At 40.6% G+C, this 20,001-nt stretch overlaps 1 protein-coding gene and 1 long non-coding RNA gene across 6 annotated transcripts in view; one reads left to right on the top strand and one right to left on the bottom strand.

Annotated features, from left to right (window-relative positions):
- Positions 1-20,001, top strand: part of FARP1 (FERM, ARH/RhoGEF and pleckstrin domain protein 1) — a 277,276-nt gene that overhangs the window by 73,195 nt on the left and 184,080 nt on the right. The window lies entirely within an intron of this gene.
- LOC135322761 (uncharacterized) lies at positions 7,692-9,750 on the bottom strand. Its single transcript, XR_010383580.1, has 2 exons — positions 9,463-9,750; positions 7,692-7,880 (listed from the first exon to the last, which is right to left on the bottom strand). It is a non-coding gene; the product is annotated as an uncharacterized LOC135322761 (long non-coding RNA).

Genomic DNA, 20,001 nt, shown 5'->3' with positions numbered 1-20,001 from the left:
TATCTCCTCCCAAGTTCATCCATCTGATAGATAAATAACCACCCCCCAGAAAGGAGTGAGCGATGGGTAGGGGGAAAAGCCAACCAAAGGCCCTGCATAGGGAACCACAGCAAAGAAATTGTGTTTACATGTTATTACAGGTGCTGTAGGAAGAGTCTATATATGTGAAGAAGTTTGACTTCTTAGGAGGAAACTGAAAAGCTCTGAGACCCACCCACTGCTCAGTTCAATTAGGAGGTTTTGAATTCCCAAGGAATATTTTTATCACTTTTCAAACTTCAAACATTATGGTTGAGGAATGACATGGGATTCTAACCGTTAATACTATGAACTCATTTGATATCTTCTGCTAGTGCTCAGATCTCAGATGTTACTTAGATTTTCCTCTCAAAGTGACCTGCTTAACTCAGGAAGTTTCCGACTGTCAATTCCACAAGGACTTTCTCTTATATTTCCTTTTCAAGTCATAAATTGCAAGGTTGGTGAAAGTTACTGTCCCACTTCTTCATTTGGTGTGTGTAAATATGTCTGTATCATACTTGAGGACTTCTTCCCCAATCAGGAAAAAACTGACGTTTGTAACCAAATTGTCAACTGACTAAGCTCAGCTGTTAAAAAATCATTGGATTCAGATGGTTTTATAGCAAGTCTTTGAAGAACAGATACTTTGTATATTATTAAAAGTATAATATGATATAACCCCAAACCCAACATAGATAATATGGGAAAGTATAGTAAGAAAACTGTCAATTTTACTAATGAATATGGAACAATTATAAATAAAATATAATTAATTTAATGACTAAATTAGAATGAGGTATGGTATTTTTAAAAAGTCAGCCCAACTAAGGTTTATTTCATGAATTCAGGGATGGTTCAACATTAGAGAATCTTTCAAAATAATAAATCAATTAAAGAAAAAATATTATTCAATTTTAACAATGTCGCCAGTTGTTTGTAGAAGTGATTTTTAATAGCTGATTAAAATAGCAGTAGATGGAAATTACTTAGAGATGATGAAGACTGATTATCAAAACCTGGCAATGTTTAATTAAATGGTGAAATACTATAGCTGTTCCCATTAAAACCAGCCCACATGGTTGCCCTCTCTCAGTACCATTATTTAATAGTATTTTAAAGGTGTTCGCTTATACAATAAGAAATTGAAAAGTCTGAGGGGAAAAAATGAAGAAATTTTTTTTGTTTTCAAAGGTTATCATCATATACTTAAAATCCCAAGATAATCTTTTAAGTACTTTTGGAAGTAAGTGGATTTGGATGACTAAATAAAAGAAATATGGAAACCACTAGCTTTTTTTTTATCCTTGGAATAACAACTGAGAGATGGGAGAAAGTTAAAAATTGTGACTAAGAGTAAAATAATACTCTGAAATAAATTTAACTAGGAGAGAGCATGTCTGATAGGAAGAAAAATGTAAAAGTTTACAGAAGGACTTAAAACAAGATCTAAATAGTGAAAGGACAGACCATACTCTAGGGTGAGAAGATGGCATCATAAAATACTAGTTCTCTCCGAAGGCGTTTACACGTGTTACACCCTTTCAGTCAGAGCACTGCTGTCACTGGGGAACGGGGACGCCGGCAGAATGGTTTAAATTCACGGGGGAGAAGAAATGTGTGAGGATCACCAAGACATTTTTGGAACATGTAAAATGGGCTTTGTTCTTTCAGATGTTAGAATTTTGGAGCCACTATAATTAAAACAGCAGATCCTGACACAGAAATAGAACCAAGCGTCTGGGTACATCTGGGAAATTGTATATGGTAAAAGTGCACTTAAATTGATGGGAAAAGAATGGTTTCTTTAATAAATGTTGCTGGCCTACTTAGCTGTCCATTTGGAAGGGAAGTTTAATTTTTTCATCTTATACCAGATACAAGAAAAATTCTGAGATGGATAAAAGCTTTAGTTCTAAACATGAAGATAAACAAAGCATTAGGAAAACATTTGGTAAACTATTGATACAGCTTATATACCTGGTCACTCATTCATTCCATTTGCTTTTCCTGCTGGAGCTACACCAGCTTCAACCTAATCTGACCGTCCCCACACCCCAGGGTGATTTTCAACCAGGATACATTGTTAAGGCCTAATCACTTTATATCCATAATAATTACTTTCCCACGTTGTAAAGTTTTCATAAGCACTGCTTTTAATGTCAGTAAAACAATTCACTGAGGATGCTGTAGGTGCTTGGGAAAACTGAAGTTGCTACGTTCGTCCTGTAATTACTGAAATCCCATTAGTAACTGAAAGTGCAGCTAAACCTTGGAGCCAGTCACGTAGGTGGTGGATTTGAGAATTAAAGCCCCTTGTGGCTTAAGAACTAATGGCTTTGTCTTTCCACCACCTTGCAGGTATCCTGGGTACCTCGCTGCATTTTTCCGTAGCATCCTCTGCCTCCCGTGACCTTTACTGACACAGTAGACCTAGCAGTGTTCTAGGGTGGTCTTTGTCCAGCCTGATTTTAAATTGTCTATTCTTGCAACCTACTTTGCCAATGCTCTGCATCAACATTCTAGTTCCAGACTGCAGTTCTGATTACAGGAGAGAGGGAGAATTAATATCCTCCATTCGCTTGCACCAAAGTGTCTCATTGGACATTTCCAATTGTGCTGCTTTACAGAGAGCTTATTCGTAGGGGAGGATGGGTGGGTCAGGAGAGAGGAGGGGGAGGGACTGGAGTAGGCTGAACAGAGGAATGTGGCTGATGGTATTTATTTACACCCAGTAATTCTCAGAATCATGAAAACACTCTTAGAAAAGTATGCGTGTATGTACACAACTGCACACTCATCTTGTGCCATGTTTCAAAACGTAGGCCCTAATCACTTGGCATTCTTCCTGAAAAACAACAAGCAGTTGTATTTTCAGTTACTCAGATTCTGTGTAGACATCCCAAGGAATGTTCCTTCAGGGTGGGATGGGGAAGGAGAGCAGTCAGAACTCACACTTCTTGGTTCAAGAGCAAGAGGCAGAAGAGGCATGCTCAGCCTGGTGTTGCCCTGGTTTTCAGGGTTCTCAAAGTCGCTGGCTCCTTTCTATGTGGGAGGAAAGTAACACTCCCGTGTTGGTCTCTGCAGCAGAGCTCCTGGGGCCTCCCCCACCCCCAGCCTGCCATCCCTTCCCCCACTGCTTTCAGGATAGCAATGCCCCCACCTTCCCGGTCCCACAGTTCTGGAGGAGCCATCCCCCATACAGAGGCCGAAGAACCTCTGAACAAAAAGTCCCTGTTGTGGCCGTTAACTCTGTCTCCTGGGAGATGTTGTCTTTACTTAGTTTTTGCCCGTAAGTCGTGTGTAGCAGTGTGTACCCAGTCCTCTCCCACCTCATCGCCTGCATTCTTCTTTCTATGAGCCGAGAGTATTCTTTGTCAGCTCCCTGACAAATGTCTGTCTCTGGAATTGACTCCTAGTTAGTTATTTTTCTTGAACTTTTTTGGGTTTTGGTGCACTTTTCTGGGATTTGGGCTCCTTTTCTATTTTCTATGCTAAAGGAAGTCTTTGGAAGAGAAAGCCATCTTCACTGAAGGCAGAAGACACAGCCTACTCATTTATTTCCCTTGCCTTCCATTCTGCGGTCCTAGGAAGATCCAAGGGTGAGGGCCCCCCCCCCACCAGGACCAAGGGTGAAATCCCCCAAGTCCAGGGTGAGACTCCCCACTGAGGATCAAGGGTAAGACCCCCCCCCCCCCGCCCCAGGATCAAGGGTGAGACTCCCTCAGGTCCAAGGGTGAGACCCAGGGTGCAAGAGTGATTGCGCACAACGTGTTTCAAGGCTCAGGCTGAGGAGAGTAGGTGCTGGGGTTGGGGTGAGGACTCAAAGGCATCCTGTCCACTTTGATTATCTACATGTCTAGATGATGATGGAGACAGACAGGCCCACTGCCCAGAGAGGCTGTGGCATCTCTTTGCCTGCAGAGCTCAAGGGGTAGCCAGCACCCTTCTGTCTGGGGCAGAGGAGGAGCCCTTTTGGGCAAAGTCAGGGCATGGAATTGAAAACAGCCTGAGCGCAACTCTTGTGCAGTTAGCGTTGGGGGGATCCAGAAAAGCTTAAGCCTAGGGTCTTAGAGTGTTTTTATAGCCATTAAGTAATTAAGCCCTTTGGCTTTTAAGAACACCCTGGTGTGGTAGACAATGTGAATCTAGAGATCTCAGCCTCCATGTTGAAATGGGGGTGTTGGGCGGACATGGCAGACACATTGGAACTCGGAGCCTCATCTGAATGTGAATTTCCCTCACCTCTGAGGGGACTGGCTGGGTTGGGACTCTTGTGATCCTGTTTGTCCTCGTCTCCCCTCCTCTCTGCCCGCCTTCAGATCTTTCAACCTTTGGGGCAGAGACACACAGGCCAGCGGGTCTGGGGACTTCTGGTGATGGTGCCTCTATCTGTGGGGTGAGGACTTTCCTGCTCCAGACCCATTTCTCCTGGGGGGCTCTTGGGGTGCCAGCCCGCTCTTGGGGTTCCCCTGTTCTCTTCGTTTTGGGCCTCTGCTTCCTGCCCAGTAGCAGTGCAGTTCCTGAGAAGATCAGTCACAAATGACATCTGGTATGGTTAGTAGTTTTCAGTGATAGGGTTTGTTCAGAGTGGCTGGTCTTGAAGGATGCTGGGAAGTGAAATTGGTCATTTCTTTGGAAGCAGCAACAACAAGGAAGTAATAAACAGTTGTTCTTTGAAGCGGACTATGAGTTTGCCCACATTTTATTCTTACAGGTGTGTAAATTAACTGTTGGATCTTCAAAGAAGGACGCATTCTTTACACTGATGGACCTCAATATCTGAGGTGTTAGAATTTATTCCTGAGAATATTAGAATTTATTTTCCCATAATTTCCTTATTTGGTGCTGGAGATATTAAGGCTTTTCTGTCAAAATGGTGTTTCAAGCTGCCATTTGCAGTGCGTTCTCCCAACTTGGGTTTTTAGCTCACACAATAAGAGAGAGTGACAAGTCCCAGGGTCTGCAGGGGTGTTAACAAACTGGAGACCCTGGAGAGCTGATGGAGAAGCCCTAGTCTGAAGGCCAGCAGGCTTGGTACCTAGGAAGAGCTGGTGTTTCTGTTTGAGTCTGACATCAGGAAAAAAGCTGATGTCCCAGTCCACAGGCAGTCAGGTATGGGGAATTTCCACCTCCTTGGGGGAGAGTCAGACTTTGTTCAATTCTGGCCTTCAACTGATTGGGTGAGGCCCACCCACATTAGGGAAAATAATCTGCTTTGCTTGGTCAACTGTTTAAATATTAATCTTGTTTAAAACATCCTCACAGGCATATCTAGAATAATGTTTTGCCAAATGTCTGGGCACTCCATTGCCTGGTCACGTTGACACATAAAATTAATGATTACACTGTCCAAGTCCAAATAATCCAAGTCTTCTTTCTACTAGAATGTGCCACTTTTTTCAAAAGAGCCTGGCTTTCAATCTCCTGGACAGTTGAACCACACTGAAACATATATAGCATCTAAGGCAGTGATACTCAAACTGTGGTCCATGCATCAGCAGCACCTGTGTCACCAGGAGCTGGTTAGAAAGAAATGCAGATTCTTGGGCTCCATCCAGGACCCACAGAATCAGAATCTGTATAGGTGGGGCCCTGGAATCTGTTTTCGGAAGTTCTCTAGGAGGTGTTTCTGTGGGCTCAAGCTTGGAAAATTGATGTAAGGAATGTGTTTTTCATTTTCATTTAAAAAATGTGTACAAACTTAAAATTAGCAGCCATTATCTTTACTGAAAACTTTCACAATGTATTATTGCTCAAAACATTTTTAAAGGAATGGGTGGAGTACTGATACTCACACAGTTTACAATTTTCTCTCATAACTTGGGAGTTTCACTAATTGGCAAGTCGTAATTCTGACAAGGCATCCACTAATGTTTACATTTGGATTGTGTAGTAAAGATTTGCTAAATGCTAAGCAAATTAACTGAGTAAATAAGGTTGCATCAAAAATAATGGCCTAAGCAATATTATTTGCCTATAAAACGTAGATTTTTGGCAGTGCCTCTATTTATCAGCATTTTGTTAAGTTAGATTTATTGGATATAGTTAAAAATGGCAAAATCAAACGTAATATTGTCTTTTAATAAATTGTGTCATTCCTGTTCTTGAATTTTCCCTGAGAGTGCCTGAATCTTCTAATTCTGCATTCCCCCTCCCCCACCCCAAGAACAATTTAAGTATGCTTAAGTGTAACACCTACAAAGACAGGCCAAGTATGTTTAAAATCAAATGTTTAACTCTTCTTCCTTGTTTTGGGATGTGTAGATGGAAAGGAGGCTGCTCAATTTAAAAAATAGTTCAAACAGGTACTATTAGATATATTAGAGTCATTATTAATATTCTGACTTTTTCCTTTCTACACCAGTTTGCTGGTAAGAAAATCATTTGCTGAAATCTAAAATATTTTTAAATACTCAAAGAACAAACCCATCGCTTTGGTTTCATTAAATGCTACTCTAAACATCTGGGGGAAATCATCACATATTTAATAATGCATTACTTAGTGAAACCTGAAGAAGTGAAATTGTATTAGTTATTGCTGAAATCATGTGACAGTGTTCACAAGCAGAGTATTTTTTGCATAAGATTAAACCTGAAATAAGTTGCTTTTCAGTTAGAAGTGTTTATAGGGAACAAAGAAGGAAGAAAATGAGTATTGGCAATTAGCAAGGATTTTGTAGTATTTCTTTGAAAGTGTATCTGTAACAAAACAGCCTCATTTGAAGACAGAAAATTGACCTGGGAATTTCCACTGAGCTCATCTGTCCATATATGAGCAAAATGCTCTGAAACTTTTCCAACTTCTCTACTTTAATGTTTTTTAAAAAACATTGGATTTGTAATAGTACCTTTCTTAAGCCGAGGATTAGTCACATCTTTTCAACGTTAATGATATCAAACAAAAGAAATATTATTTTATTTAGAGGATAAAGAAACATAGCTAACCAGGTTTCTTCCCATATTCCTCATTAAATAATAAAAAAAATAGATCAAACATTTTGAGGTGTCTCTTAACTTTGATGGCAGTAACATTGCTAGATAGATTTTTGTGTTGGTTTCAGAGTGGGAAGGGGAGATAGGTTTGGTGGTTCAGAGAGAAGTTACATTTATTCGTGGTCCTGGAATGAGGCATTCTATATCAGTCTAAAAACTTTTGATGGTAATAACTGATTGGTTTCTAACATAATCATTTATTTCCCTCTGACCTTCCTTTTTTGTAATAGTGGTCATACGATTCTGAGTGTAATCTCATCATTCTGAATTGTTCCGAGGCTGTGTTAAGAAACATGTATTGGAGACCGTATGCAGAGCACATTGGTTTATAGAACACCCCCAAATGAACTTTTCACTATTGTATATCTTTTTGGGGGAAGGGGAGGTAGTTAGGTTTATTTATTTATTTTTAATGGAGGTACTGGGGATTGAACCTGGGACCCTATGCATGCTAAGCCCATGCTCTACCACTGAGCTGTATCCTCCCCGTGCTACTGTGTATTTTTTTTAATGATTGAGGTTTTATGTTCTTTGCTAATGGTTGGGCTCTGTGGAACCGTGTCTGGTTTTGGTTGCTGTTGTACCCCACCTCTTGGGGCCACGCTTGGAACGTCGGTGCTGTATTCATTTTCCAAAGCTGATGTAACATGGTACTTAACACAGTACTACAAGCTGGGTGGCTTAAACAATAGAAATTTATTTATTTCTCCCTGTTCTGGAAATTGGAAGTCCGAGATCAGGGTGTCAGCAGGGCTGTGCTCCTTAGGAAGGTTCCAGGGAAGGATCTGTTCCAGGCCCCTCTTCAGCCTCTGGTGGTTCCTTGGCTTTTGTGGCAGCATCACTCCGGTCTTCTCATGACCTTCCCCCTGTGTGTGCACACGTGTCCAAATGTCCCCTTTATACAAGGGCACCAGTCGTATTGGATTAGTGGCCCAGCCGACTCACTATGTTTGCAATTACCCTGTTGCTAAATAAGATCACATTCTAAGGTCCTAGGGGTTAGGTCTTCAGGATATGAATTGGGGAGGGAACACAATTCAACCCCAAAGAGGTACCTAAACATGTGCTGAATAAACAAAAAATGAATGATATTACAGTGCTGATATTTTCAGTTGATGGATCAATTTTTGAAAAAAATTTTTCTGATTGCCAATTCTTCCTTTTGTTACTGTTCTTGTTCTTGGCCCTAGAAGCATTTTTTTTGAAGCCTCTAATTTGCTATTTCTAATCTATTATTTGGGAAAAAAGATCGCAAACATTGCTAGAAACCTGTGTAAAGTAAGAACAAATTCTGATTTAGACCCTTGTAAGTCAGGTACATAGGTTTTAGAAGATCTTTGTACTAACATTGTTGGATTTTGTGTGTGTATGTTCTTAACTAGATAAAGTTGTCTAATACGTATAACCATACACAGGACTATTTTTGTGACTGCCTTGTTTATCATCCTTGATCTATACTATGAGCTGAATTGTCTGCCCACAAATTCCTATGTTGAAGCGCCCGCCCTCAAGCATGGCTGTGTTTGAAGTAAGGAAGTAATTAAGGTTCAGTGAGGTCTAAGCCTGATCCTAGAGGATTAGTGTCCCTGTGAGAAGTCCCTATGAGAAAGGGACTCCAGAGAGCTCCCCTTCTCTCCACGTTGTGGGGACACAGCAAGAAGACAGCCACCCGCCAGCCAGGAAGAGAGCCCTCCCCACGAACTGAATCTGCCAGCACCTTGATCTTGACTTTCCAGCCCCCAGAACTGTGAGAAATCTGTTGTTGAAGTCATCTTCATCTATGGTATTTTGTTGTGGCAGCCTGAGCAGACTAATACAATATATGAACAGAATAATCTTTTTAAAATTTGCTTACTGCTTAAAAGCAACAGCAGCAGTGTAACTCACAGAGCCGGGTACTAGTCTAAGCTCTCAGGGAGGTGCCAGTATCATCCCCATTTTACAGACATGAAAGATCTGGTGCCCAGAGGTTAAGCCACATGCTCAAGGCCACACAGCTAGCAGGGGATGGGGTCACCTGGACCCTAGCGTTTAGCTCCGACTCCCTGTCTGTGTTCTCCACCTACGGGCTTGCTCAGCCATACGTTGGAGCTGCTCAAGACTTCACATGCCCTCCCCTCCGATTTCGGCATCAGTTTTATGAGAACTTTCTGTGGTTCCCCGTGCAGGCCCCCAGAGCCACATTCACAGGCATCTCAACCTTGTTGCACTACCCAGGCTGTTGGCCCTGTGGAATCCAGCGTAATATTCTAATAGAAATGAAAAGTCCTAGAAAAGCCATGAATGATCTGAGAGACACTGTCCAAGGAGAAATTCTGCTAAAGTAATTTGTATGTAACCTTTTGATAATGCCTGATATTTCTAATATAAAAGAACTCCCGAGGATGTGGTAAAGGGAGCTCAACCAGTTCTGGAGAGAAAGGGGAAGGCGGCCTGTGAATGCCTTACCTGCACTCCAGGTGGGAGGACAGAGCACGGCACAGCAGCTTTGAGTCAGGTGTGGTATCTTTCCAGCCCTCCCCTCCCCAACTTTTGAAAATTTTTAAAATTTCCAATTGTGGACAAAAAACGCATCGTATAAAATTGACCATCATGCCCAGTTTTCAGTGTACAGGGCGGTGGTGGTAGGTATAGTCATGTCTTATAGCCGGGCTCCAGGACGTCGTCACCTTGCAAACTGAAACTACCTGTTGAACAGTAACCCCCCTTGTTCCCTCTCCCTCAAGGCCCTGCCAACCAGCTAGGCCCATTTATTTATTTTTTTTTTTATGTTTTTTTTTCTCCTAGCTTTCTTGTTTTGGGAGGGGAGAATAACTTAGTTTACCTATTTATTTACTTACTATTTTTCATGGAGGCACTGGGGATTGAACCCAGGACCTTGTGCACGCTAAGCACACAGTCTGCCACTGAGCTATACCTGCCCCCTCCCCAGACCCATTTCTTTAAACTGCTTTATTTAGTATAATTCACAAACTGTACAATTTACTCATGTATGTACCACGCTCAATTTCTGAATATTTTCACCACTTCAAAAAGGGGTCTCATATCTACTAGCAGTCACTCTTCCCCCCCAGCCTCTGATGACCACTAACCCACTTTCTGTCTCTATAGATTTACCTATTCTGACACATCTTATAGAAATGGCTTCACAAAAGCCTTAAAAAAAAATCATTGATTAACTCATGGTGTAACCAAAGAAAGAAAAGTTGGCTTAACCATAACCATCCAATGACATTTTTTTCTTAAAAAAAAAAACAACTTCATTTGTAGCCACATAGAACTGAGTTTGCTAAGATGTTAAGATCTCCATCTGAATGTCACTTGCATGAAGACTTAAGACAAAGAAAGAGGCTTCCAAGCAAGAGATTTAATTAGAACCATAGGGTCATAAATCTCATCATATTCTACCTGATCAAAGATTTATTACTAAACCAGGATAGAAAATGCACAAACATTGCCAACATCTCCTGCACAATTTCTACAATACTGCTTGGATTTGTAGAGCAGGTAACAGAGGAGGCATGCTTTGTCTTTGTTACATTAGGGGGAAAACCCATTTCCTGTCTGGGAAAGATGGTTCAGGGATATGGACCACCTTTTAAACCTCATGGAGAATTATACCTCCTTATGGGTTAATACATCTCCCCATCCAGCAGAGAATGATCATTTTAATTATTGAAATACAAAATCACTATCCTGACAGATACTCCCCCAGAGAGTGAAAGTTGCTTTTGTGACACTTTCTAGGACGTACCTCCTTGTCTGTAGTGAAGATTTTAGGATGGCAGGGCTAGGGCAGAATGAAAAGAACTTAGCACCATCAGGAAACTCAATATTCCTCTTAAGTCAGGTGTTGAGTTTTCTCCTTTGACTTATGGTAAGTTACAAGATACAAATCTAATGTCCCAGATAGCAAGGCAGGAGATAAATCAGTAGAATGAAATTAAAAGACAAGATCCCTGCCCCGTGAAGATTCTAATCCAACACACACACGCGACAGCTGATGAATAGTTCTGGTGTAAAAATGTGGGCAAATATAAATGACTCGAGAATGGGATAAGCTGAATTCATAAGCTCTGATGGAATGCACAATCTGGTGATGTGAAGAGTTGAGGGTTAGGGTGGCTTTCTGCCGTAGATAAGCCTGATGTGAGGTTCTAAAAAAAGGCCCTGGACCAGTGGGCAGACTTCAGGGCCCTCGGTGTGTGTGCCGGCAGGACGGAGCCCAGAGTGCTTGCAGGGAGGGCACACGATGGAAAGCAGTGGGCCAGAAGGACACTTTGGAGGTTGCCTGGCGTGGAAGTGTTGAGCAGTGATCATGGGTGAGGCCCTTGTATGCCAGCACATTATGCTGGTTGGACTCTAGACACATGGCATGTAATGGGAGGGAACCTCTTTGGGGTGAGGGTCGTGGTTAATATGCTTGGCCTGAAATGCATGCCTTGGTTCTGTTCTTTGCTGTACACCTTGTTTATTTTCCTATTTTAGGTGAGAGATGTAGCAGTGCATCTGGTATTGACAGGCTCTGCTTAAAATCATTTTGTGTTAAACATGACCTGCTTTTTGCCTGGACCACTCTGAAAGTTATGTTTTAGATCTGTTAAAGGAACATCTTTCTTTCTCTCTTTCTCTCTCTTTAATTGAAGCATAGTTGATTTACAATAGTGTGTTAGTTTCTGGTGTACAGCATAGTGATTCAGTTACACCTATACATATATATATTCCTTTCCATATTCTTTATTATTATGGGCTCTTACAAGGTACTGAATACAGTTCCCTGTGCTATACAGTAGGACCTTGTTTATCTATTTTATATATAGTAGTTAGGATCTGTAAATCTTGAACTCTTAATTTATCCCTCCACACCTCCTTTTCCTCCCCAGTAACCATAGTTTATTTTCTATGTCTGTGAGACTGTTGAAACATATTTTTTTAATACGTAAATATTTTTTGTGTTCTCTCCTCCCCCAAGGCAACATAGAGAACCAGTGTCAAGTACCTGTGCTGGAACTAGTTTTCTAGATTTTTGTTTTCCTGGAATAACACTAAACATTCGCTAGCTGAATGGGAAACTTCACAGGCGGCCACTTTTCATGTTAAAGGGGGTTTTAAAAAATCTGGACTTAGTGAACATAAGTTCCATGTGTATGTGTGTATATAATACTACATATATCAAACATATATGTTGCTTCAGTCTAAGGTCAGTGTGTTGCCGGAGAATAGGTTCTTATCTCATGCAGGAAAGAATTCAAGAGCAAGCCATGGTAAAGTGAAAGTAGATTTATTCAGGGAGATACACACTCCATAGAGCGTGGTCCGTCTCACTCAGAAGGGAGAGTGGCCATGAGGGGTGTGTGGCGGGGAGGGGCTAATTATTATGGGCTGGGTAATTTCATATGCCAATGAGTGGGAGGATTATTCCAACCATGTTGGGGAAGGGGCAGAGACTTCCAGGAATTGGGCCCCTACCTACTTTTTGGCCTTTTACGGTCAGTCTGGGAACTGTCTTGGCACCTGTAGGTGTGTCATTTAGCATGCTAATGTATTACAGTGAGCCTATAATGAGGCTTAAGGTCGACTGAAAGTCAAATTTCCTGCCATCTTGGGCTGAGTTGGTTCTAACCAGTTTGTCATATCCTCAATTGCTGTGTCATTTTTCTAATGGTTATGTCCTCCTGTCTCAAATATTGATAGCATAATTGTTCTCAAAAGTTGTTGTCCAGTTTTATTTACAAAGTAGACTTTATATCCTACTCAGAGATAGTGGAAATGCCTAGGAAAAAATATATGTGCGTATATAATAGCATTTCGTTTGTTTCTTTCAAAGATGTAAGAATAATGAAACATATAGTAACAGAAAACACTCCTCAAGAATATTTTATAATGCATGAAAGCTTGTAAAATACTGATTTTATTTTATTTGTTTTTTTATTTTTAATTACAGAAATGTATTTGAGAAGACATTCAGATTGTAATATCTGTATGTTGCTGTGAATTTTATTAAGAAGTCAAAGCTTCTACATCTGTCTTTTTAAAGTGTATTTTCCATGGGAAGAGTTTAGGTTTTAGACAGTTCGCTCCAAGAAAGTGAAAAAGAAACTTTTACTGCTCAGTTTTGACTTTTATGTCTTTGTGCCAATGCTACTGTTCTTTCACCAGTGGGAAAAAGGTGCATTATATTTTATGGATGAAAGTTTTCCTTTTTCTATGAGGATCTGCGATGTTTCTCCACAAGCTTGGAGATGGTGAGTGGTAGTTTTCAGTGCTGTTTAACACAATGTTATAAAATCAAATGCACGATAAGACACAAAAATTAATATTGACATATGTTGGTTCCCAGTCTAGGATTTGAGGTTTTGGAATGTTTATTTATTAGTTTTAATATTTTCTTCAGCCACCTTAAAGGAAAACTCAGTGCATTATGGAATATGTGTCACCCTCAATCCATTGTTCCATTCTGTACAATAAAAAAATCAGTCACGAAGAGACTCGTATTGTTCTGTTCTACTGAGTAAGATGAATCTGTGTAACTTGCATGGCCCATTGCCCTTACAGAAAATCAATTCCCTTTTTTTCTAGCCTGATAAAGGGTCTCACTATTAACCACCACTTATTATCTTTGTAATGAAAACCGGACCTAAAATTGCTTTCACTGTTGAGTTTTTTGAGAAGGGTATTAAATTTTTACTCCCCTCCCACCCCTGCACACACATGTTGGATTTCATTGTAATTATAAAACATTCTTTAAAGTACATAAAACTTATAGTCCTATTACTAAATAATTAAAAAAGAAGCAAGTTTTCCCCCACCAACATCTTGTTTCTAGAATCTTTTTGTTTTTTTTTTTTTAATCAACAAACTCCTGAAAAGAATGTCAGTGACCAGGTTCCTTTGGGGCTATTTGACCTTGATTAAAATTTCAGAGAGGCCTTTTATTAATTAAATATATTCATGTAGATACTAGAGAATTCTGCATACTTTTAGAGGAGAGTAGAATTGGGTGCAGAATTTATGATGGAAATAGAGTAACCTCACCTTTCTAGCTGATTGTTTGTTGGCCAGTTGGTTTTCCCTGCAGATGTTCTTTCAGGAGAAGTAGCATATTGGCCTCGCCCACAGATGCTGTGGTGCTTCTTCCCATCCTAGTGCAGGTCCACTTGGGGAGTTTTGTGGTCCTTGGATGCCCAGGCCCTTAACCACCACTTGCACGTCATTGAAGAGTTTGGAGAGGGCTGCCTTTTCACCCATCTGAACAAAAGGCTCTATTTCTTACGTAAATTGGGCTTGAGGTAGGCGCTTAGAGGCGGAGCCATCACTGACAAGGAGCCTCTTGCTGCAACTTAGTGAGGGCTCAAAGTTCTGTTTCATTATTTTGCTGAAAGAAAATGATTGGCCAAGGCTCAGGTTGTACTAAAATGTGATATGAACACATTTTAGTGCCAAATAAAAGTCGCTGTTCTGCCCGGTGGCTGTAGATGGGGATGTGCTCTCAGGCAGTGAAGCCACCTTAGAGCGGGGCCCGCCCACTCACAGCTGGGTGGTGGGGAGCGAGGGAGGGGCTGGGCGCTTTTCCCCAGATTTGGTACCTCGTAAAGGAGAGCACAGAGGCCTCTCCGCCGGCACTTGTTTGAGTCTTGGGAAAGATTCACTTCTATTCCAGCCATAAATTAGACCAGAGAGAGGAATTTGATTTATTGCTAGCACTGAAGTTGAAAAGCATCTCCCTTTCCCAAGTGGTCCCTTAATTAGATGCATTAGTTTTAAAATATTAATTGGAATTGCTACTGTTCAATTCCTGAAAGGTTTTCAATTCAAAGAGAACACCTCATTTACCATATTACTGTATCCTGAGAAATCTACAGTGATTTTTGTGTAATGTTTTTTAATTTAAATAATGGGTTATTAATTGTAAAGCCTTATAGAAAGACTAATAAGACCAAATATCTCCCTTAATTCATGTTTGTCTTATCAGTTGCTTGATAAGCATTTTGTAGGATGTTTATATGAGACGTTAATGTTGATAAGAGAACAAATTTGCAGCTCCCTTGTGTAATTCAGTGTTTTGTGTGACAGTCATGGTACCTGAATAACAGAGGGTGCTTTAGTTGAGACAGATGAGTAATATGTGTAATAGACATTTTCTACTTATATAAACTCAAAGCTGTATTTTAAAAAGCCTTCTCCAGTTTCCTTCCTGGAGTAAAGTGGGTGATGAGACCTGAACTAGTTAGAATAGCAGACGTTTATTTCGTGATGAATACTTAGAGAAATCTTTTGGGGTCAGTAGAACAGTTCTTTAAAAGATAAACTTATGGAGGAGGATATAGCTCCGTGGTGGAGCGTGTTGTTTAGCATGCACGAGGTCCTGGGTTCAATCCCTAGTACCTCCATTAAAAAAATTAAAATAAGTAAACAAATAAATCTAATTACCTCCTCCCCAGGGGAAAAAAAACTTACTTGGTAATTACAGAGGAATTACGTGATTACCTGGCAGTAACAATTTCAGGTAACACAGAAAATACAAAGACCCGTCCCGTTCCTCTCGTAACTTTTGGAATGAGTTAATTGTTATGGCGTGATCAGGAGAGTAAGCTCAGTCTTACTCTTGTAACTTTTTAAAAATGAGATTCTTGAGCTTTCTTGTCTAGGAAAGGTGACTAATTTTTGTTGTGGTTAGATAATTCTCAAAAGTAAGGGTGTGTGTGTGTGTGTGTGTGTGTGTGTGTGTGTGTGTGTGTGTGTGTGTGTGTTTATATACTGTATTCCGTCCCTCCCTCCCTAGCCTTCCCCATGGAAAACTTAAAAAGCTCAAAGTCCTTAGTCACAGATACGGGAACAATGCTCTAAGGGGGGCATTTAGGAAAGTTTAATTTTAACCAGGTACTTGAACTGCAAACACACAGAATGACATCACTTCAGAACCCAGCGCTTTAGTGAATAGAGGCTTTGTCAGTGCTTTTCTAGACCAGAGCACCAAAATGGACATTAATTGTTAATTAGGTTGAAGTATCCAGCTGTGCCGGAACCCGTCTGGGCACTGTCTGCAAAGGACTGAGAGCTGAGGCTCCTTGTGTCCTGCACACCTGCCTTCTCAAGAGGACAGTCTTTCCTTCCCACACCTGGGAGGGATGCGTGCCATCTGCTCCCAAAGTCAGTGACATGCAGCCTTCCACACACCTGGCTGACATGGTTGGACCCACTGTGGTTCCCACATGATTTCTTTTAACTGCGCTTCAAAAAAAATCACATGACCAGGCTAGGTCACTAACACGGACACCCTCACTCTGAGTGTGATTGGTGTGGGCCGTCCCTACGCACCGCCCTGCGGTATGGAGCATCCTGGCAGGTGTGTGACCAGACCAAACACCAAGAGCAGCTTGAACTAATGTAGAGTGAGGAAGTGAACTAATCGTAGAGGCAGGAAGAAGATAAGCTCAGGGCTCTGCTGGCCTGAAAAGCCAGAGAAACCTTTCCTAAGGCAGAGCAGAGGTCAGATGATTTGCCACCATCCCCCCAACTTTACAAAGGATTAAAGGTAACTATAGAATCAGAGTGCAGACATTGTAAACTGAAAGTAGGTTTTAAAAAAAATCAAGGCAAAGGAGACTGAGAGCATGATATAAAGTGGATCCGAAAATTTGATCTGCAGATGTTACGCTAAGAACACACTAGTTCTCAGAAGACTCGCAGATTCTGACACTAAGACCAGAAATGAACCTCTCCAAGGGCCCTTAAGGGAACATCTTGTAGTGTAATAACCAGCATCCTCAATGTCTTCAGTATCACAGAGGCAGCTTCCTTGGACTAATTGCTCCGAATAGGCCAATGGTCACACCCAACCCAGTAAACAGGGGCTTATAGTGCCGGGACATGGGCCAGGTTCACGTCTGTCTAATACCTAGCTGGGGTTAAGTAGAGATTACGTAGTATCTAGAAGAGTAACAAACCAGTTCTGTTTGAAACTTTTCTGTGAGTTTTGAGCTCTTCCCACTGTATTTGGATGCAGTGAGACCCAGTAGTGGCCTGAAGGAGGACAGGATGGAGAAGTGGGTGAGCAGATACCTGCCTAGCAGGCAGTGTCTCCCTCAGGACTTGCGGATCACTGAAGGTAGTATGTTATCAAGGCCATAGAAGGAATAGGCTGTCCTTTTATAGGATGAAATCATGTTAGGAAAAGAAACACCTGGTGTATTTTTTTTAATCAAAACAAAATGTTTAGAAACATTTTAGATTTTAATATATTAAAGCTATGCTGGTTGAACTGCGGTCAGTCCTCGTTATATGCAGATTCCATATTTGTGAGCTGACTCAGTCCTCAGATTGACAACCCCCCCATCACTGCCTGCAGTGCTTTCAGGACCACTCATGGGCACGCAGAGCAGGGACGAGTCAGAGTTGCCAGCTGAGCACGTTGCCAGCTGAGGCTGAAGAAGGCAACACCCTGCCTTCTTGTTCCAGCTCTCACTGTAAACAGGGATCTGTACGGTGCCACCCTGTCCACATATCTGTGCTCTTGTATGGCCATTTTGCTGTTGAAAATGGCCCCCAGGTATAGAGCTGAAGTCCTCTGTCCTGTTCCAAAGCACAAGAAGGTACGGTGCCGTGTGGGGAAAAATGTTATGTGTTACGGCAGCTTCACTATGGAGCTGTTGGCCATGAGTTTAATATTAACGAGTCAACAGTGTGTATTAAATATGGTGTCTTTAAAAAGAAATGCACATAAAATAAAGTTGTGCATTGATCAGTTGATGACCGTGTTCTGACCAGAAGCTCTTAGGTACTTAACCCTGTATTCTCTGTAGGAGCAGTGGTTCAGTGGTCCCTAATTCAACAGTAACTTTATGGAACATAACTACAGCAAAGAGTGAGAATCTGCTGAGTTTCAATGAAGTGAATTAAGCAAGAACTGCTTTTTGTGTCACAGTTTTGAAATACTATCTAGTAACCAAATTTCCAAGTATCTTTTACGAAAATGGGCACAGATCAGGTGATGTTTTGATGGAACGATTTTACTGTTACAACCTCACCTTTGGAAATAAGCGTGCATAAGACTTCCTTGTTATGTATTGGAAACATCACAAGAAATTGACATTTCTGATGGTGTCGTACTTTTTTTTTTTACCTGATATGGTAGGAACTTAGACATTTGTGATATAAATAAAACGCTTTTGACAAGGGTCAGTCTTTGACCCCTTTATTTAGGAAGAGGACTTCTAAAGAGGACTTCATTTTTGCTCAGGGAGTATGCCATTAAAAAGAACTTTGCGGTCTAGTCAGTCTTACCTTTTCCTTATGGCGACAGTGATATTTTTTATAGAAGAAATTTTGTGTTTCCTCCCATCTTCTCCACCCAAGTTATTGTCTTTCGATGAGATATAAATTGTTTGGCTGTTTTAAATGATTGATGCCACACAGGGCTGCATCTCAGGGAGGCAATAGGGTAACCAGAGGAATGTCTACAAAAGAGAGATCACGGGGGGTCCATGTTAATAGCTGTCTTTAAGCATTAGAGAAGGAAAAGACCAAGGAAAACCTGGAGCCAGGACTCCTTCTTAGTGACAGTTTCCAGCAGTGGTGTTTAAAAAATGAAATTCCAGTGGGAAATGAACACTCTGGTTATCCACCTCTCGCCTTTCAATGACATACATGATGTTTGACAGCTCCTTCCCCAGTTTCTTTTGGAAGTCTTCAAAATTAAGTAGAGTTTTATTGTTTGTTTTGACCTTTTTTGAAACCTAATTTTTTAAAATTGAAGTATAGTCAGTTTACAGTGTGTTAATTTCTGGTATGCAGCATAGTGATTCAGTTATACATATATATATATATTCCTTTTTGTATTCTTTTTCATTATAGGCTATTATAAGATATTGAACATAGTTCTCTGTGCTATACAGTATAACTTTGTTGTTCATTTTTGGTATAGTTGTTGTAACTGCAAATCCTGAACTCCCGATTTATCCCTCCCCCTCCACCTTCCCCCTTGCCTCCTGGTAACCATAAGCTTGTTTTCTATGTCGGTGAGTCTGTGAAAACCTAATTTCTGGTCATTATAAATTTTCAAGCCCTTGAGCCTCAGATATGGCTAGTCACTTGATAAAGAGAGAAGAGTGTTTGTTTTTGTGTGTGTTAAATAATACATTACTTTAAATTTATTTATGAGATTTACTGATGACTTCCAAACACTGAATACTGGAGCTGTCCATTAACTCAATTGGATAAACTTTGGCACTTGGAAAAAAATCTGGGATTAAACCAAAAACAGAACTGAGTTTGTTGCTCTTTAAAATGTCACATCAAAGCTATTATGCTAAAATCTGAAACTATTTAAGTTTTGGATATTTTAGATTCTAAAAAAGTGTTCTATAATGCCAGTCTTTTGGGTTTGCCCATGATTTATTTTTTTCTTATGTAATCTACTAAAACTTTAAATTTTGAAATACAGTATATTTCCAAATGAGGGGATAAAATGTGTAAGAATAGTTTAAAGAATAATAACATAAACATCCAAGTTAAAATGGAGCCCTCCCCATCTGCCCCGCACCACTGCTGCCCCCCACCCCACCTGCAGAAGTAATCATAGCCCGAATTTCATGTTAATCATTCCTTTGCTTCTCTTTATGGTTTGGTACACAAGTGTGTAATTCTAAAAAAAATAGAGTGCTTGATTTCTAAATTACTTGTTCAATGCCTATTTTCCCACTTAAGTCTGAGACAAGGAATTGTGTGGATTCTGGTCTTCGGTCTGTTCCTAGCCTCAAGCACAGCCTTGAGCACATAGCAAGGACTTAATAGATGTTTATGGACTAAATGAATACATGAAAATGTTTCTTCTTGTAAAAACTGCAGTTTCTATTTTATGACTAAGGTGTGTAAATATAAAAGAAAGGTAGGTAATACTGCAGTTTATTACTGGAACATGAATTCACATGGACGGCTGGTCCCATGTGCGCATTTACAAACTAGAAAAATGAGGCTCAAACAGATGAG

This window comes from Camelus dromedarius, chromosome 13 (genome assembly GCF_036321535.1).
Source record: "Camelus dromedarius isolate mCamDro1 chromosome 13, mCamDro1.pat, whole genome shotgun sequence".
Classification (NCBI taxonomy): Eukaryota; Metazoa; Chordata; class Mammalia; order Artiodactyla; family Camelidae; genus Camelus; species Camelus dromedarius.
Note: the sequence above shows the minus strand (reverse complement) of the source record. Positions and strands in the feature narration are given on the sequence as shown.